Raw genomic sequence first — 3,888 nt, 5'->3', positions numbered from 1 at the left:
ATATTCCAATAACATTGACCATATCTCCTATGCTGTGCCTTTTATACCACGTGTCCATTCCATAATGGGAAGCCTGTGTTTCCCACTCCCCTTCACCCATTTCTCCCATGCCCCACTCTCTTCTCCTCTGAGAACTCCTTTAGCAGATCAGTTTGTTCTTTATATTTATACATCTGATTCTGCTTTTTGTTTTGTTTTGTTTTTCATTTGTTTTGCTTTTCAGATTCCACATTGGAGTGAAATCCTATGGTATTTGTTTTTCTCTGTCTAACCAATTTCTGTTAAATTTATACCCTCTGTGTCCATCCATGTTCCAAATGGCAAGATGTCATCATTTTTGGGCTTAGTTATTTTCATATATCTATATCTATCTATCTATCTATCTATCTTCACCTATTCTTTATCCATTCATCTATTTGTTGTAATATATCACCTGCTCTTCATCCATTCATCTATTTGTTGTAGACAGTAGGAGTTATATTAATTTTTCAATCTGGCAAAAAACCCAAAAAGAAAAAATATCACATTATACTCATATCTATGTACAGTGTGGACATATTCAGAGGACTGACATTATGAAACCTTATTTCTCTTCAACCCCATGAGAAGTGCATATGCCATAATAACACTTTTCAATAACAACCCATTAGCAGGCATACAGACATCATGACTTTACATTTCAATACATGAGAAAAAAGACATACTCCCAGCACTGTCTTTCCTCAAAACTTCTGCCTGTTTCCCACTCTAATAGAGCAGGTCTTCACACGTGCTTTGGATACTTCATCATTTAAACTACAACAGTGGCTATATTAGAAGTCCTGTCCTTTCCATGTCCAAACTTAAATGAGGAAGTAGAAATTATAATAACAAACAATGGCTTATCAATGCGTATAGTTAAGTTTACCTGCAAAGATGTGTAAAATATTGCATGAAAGTAAAAATTAACAAGGCTATCATAAAGCAGTCTTCTTTACATTACAGATCATAACAGACACTTAACACTGTCGTTAAGTTTTACAAATGAATTATTTATATTCAAATTACAGCAGTTCCCCAAATCTAAGGAAAAGAAAATGGGTTGAGAAAGTTTCAAAGACTTTCACACCCAAGCCCTGTGTCCTCCAGCTGCCACTGGCCACAGTGATGACATACCCTGTGTGTTGTTATAAGACACAATGTCCAAATAAGCCATGTTCTACTTTTATCTAATATTACCTGTTACAGACCAGTGAATTCTTTGAGATGAAAAACAATCAAAAAATTCAGGATACAGAGCACTTTGACAACATACAATATCTGAAATTGTTCAAAGCTCTGAAAACAGTCTTTTAATGGAAAACTGAATCTTTTTATGCTCAGTTTCAACCTTGCTGGGAAAAAAAAATAACCATGACTAATCCCTGATACACATTGTTAACCATTTGTCTGTCTTTTGTCTTGGTCAGTGTTCATGATCTAGAGCCAGACCCAGAATATTTCTCTACATTTTCTCCAAGGGCTTCTTCAGGCACAGTGGTCATTCTGCTTCTCTCTCCTTCTGTCTGGCCCCTGTGGACATGAGTATCAGGACTTGCCTATTATCTGGCAGGGAAATCACACCCATGAGCTCTCTGTTTCAGTTGTGACCAGCAGCCCACAGATATCAGCCCACAGTAATCAGCCCAGGATCCACAGCTTACTACACTTCATGACACCCTCAAGACACTGTAAGTAGTGCTAAGGGCCTGGGTCACTGTGATATCTAGGTTACTCTATGTTTTCTCAGCAACAAGGTTACTTTACATCAGACTTGGAATAAATGTCTACAGCTTCTCCTGACTCATGCACCACAGCGAAGGTTGGCAACCTTCTTTCTAAAAAGATGTTCAAGGCTTTCCTGATGGAAGTGTTCTGGTGGATGAAGGGATATAGAGGTGGGTCCCAAAATCAAGGGCATCTGGGTTCTGCTTCATGAAGGTAGACTTTGGTATATCAGACATAAAATGCTGGGAAACTTCAGGATTCTTTTGAGGGTAAGTATATAAAGTGCATTCCCACTGATAGAATAACTGGCAAGGCATGGATTTTTTTTTTTTAATCAGCAAGTGTACAGCATAGAAAAGGCTTGGATCTGGAGCTATGTTAACTAAAGGCTTATGTATTTTGGGGGGCTAAGACTCCCTCCATGTTTCAATGTTATGTGCTTCTAATTCATAGATCTGTAGAAGGGGCAACTTATACTATCTCTGTGGTGTATTTATAAATGATGAAATCTCAGCATTTCTACAAAACTTTGTTTTGTACTCTCCTGCAATGGTGCTGCTGGAACAACATTGGATGCTAAGGCAAAGATGGCTCTCTAATTGGTAGTATCAGAGACAGCAAGTTTTCAAGGGGTTGGAATGGTGCAGTGATCCTTGTGTGACCTTGCGAAGTTCATGAAAACCAATTTTCTGAATCTTGTTCTTCTTCCAACTGAAATTTCTCCCACATGCTGACTTTGTGATCCAGGGCTGCAGTCTGCTGCTACCAAGAAGGAGGAGGACCAGGATCTGCCAGTACTTCTAGGCTCTTCTCTGCCCAGAGGTGTGTGGGAATCAGGGTCTGGGTGGGGGCTTTCTGGGGGTGTGGGTGGAGTGCAGAGCCACGGGGTGGTGGGAAGTTTGTGGGAGTGCTCTGGAGTGTGTGAGCATAGAGGTGCCAGAGAGGCCTTGGAGTGCATAGGCACCAGGTTATGGGCTGTGACTTTCTGGGAGGTGAAGGTGGGACTTTTGGCTAGGCAAGCAGGGAAGTGGTTGGCTGAAAGGCAGCCCTTATGCAAAAATCTCTGGGAGATACCTGGGTTGTTAACATAGCTTGGCTAGTGTAAGTCATACTACAAGAAACATAGGGTCTTCACACTGAAGACATCCCGGCAGATTGGGTGAAGCTAAGAGCTAACTGCTGTCACAGGGCTCTTTTTGCAGAGGGTGGCTGGAGTGGAGATGTATCAGGTGCTGAGGTTTTCTGGGATTGTCTTCATGGGGTGGGGTAGCCTGACAGTACATCTGTAACTGCAGTGGGCATGGGCAGGAATGTTCCAAGGCTCTCTGAAGAGAGGACGCTTTGGGAGATAGCTATAGCTGGGGTGGATTTAGGATGGCAGTTGTTCTCTGTGCACAGTACCCACTAGCAAGATGGCTGAAACTCAAGTGGATGAAAACTGGGATATCTTCAGCACTCTGAGTGTCCTGACAGAGTGTGAGCTATGGGATCCTGGGATTTCCACATAGGGTACTCCTTTTCAAGGCATCTGGAGGTCAAACATGACCCAGGATGTCACATACCCATATAACTAAGGGTGACCCATGCAAGATGGGAGCAGACCTGGAGTGTTCTTGGATGCTTAGCAACTGTGCCAACTCAGTATGATGTCTGGAGCTCTAGTGAATGCTGACAAGGAGCATCCCAGTGTGTGCCATGCTGGAGCTGCTTCTTGGCACAGCTGGGTTTGAGTGGGCTGGGGACCCTGGGATCAACGAGGTGGTACACCAGCGAGGATGCTCAGACCTTGCTTCTGTACATACTATCAAAGTGGAGCAGAATTTGAGCTTGCCTGTGACTTGACACAGAAGGAGATCCAACACCCCTCCTTCCCCATTGTGTTGGGGGGGGAGCTCTCAGGGAAGATCCTTCACATTCTAGTTGCTCTCTGAACTGTAGCTTGTTTTCTGTGTGCCAGTGCAGACACATTAGCTTACAGCCCACAGAACTATCCCTTCCACTGCAGTTGGCAGGCTGCTGAGGGGTGATTCCTGTGTTATGATGTCTCTGTCTCTGTTTTCTGCTGTGCAGAAGCTGTTCAGGCTGTTCTCGGTTCTTCTTCACGAGGATCTATAAATAGGTGTAGATTTGGTGTGTCTCTCG

At 42.9% G+C, this 3,888-nt stretch overlaps 1 pseudogene; it reads right to left on the bottom strand.

Annotated features, from left to right (window-relative positions):
- Window positions 1-1,519: 1,519 nt before the first annotated feature.
- On the bottom strand, window positions 1,520-2,475 carry LOC123936068 (annotated as a pseudogene).
- Between the last annotated feature and the right edge of the window lie 1,413 nt (window positions 2,476-3,888).

This window comes from Meles meles, unplaced genomic scaffold, assembly GCF_922984935.1.
Source record: "Meles meles unplaced genomic scaffold, mMelMel3.1 paternal haplotype, whole genome shotgun sequence".
NCBI lineage: Eukaryota > Metazoa > Chordata > Mammalia > Carnivora > Mustelidae > Meles > Meles meles.
This window is presented reverse-complemented; position numbering and strand designations above follow the sequence as displayed.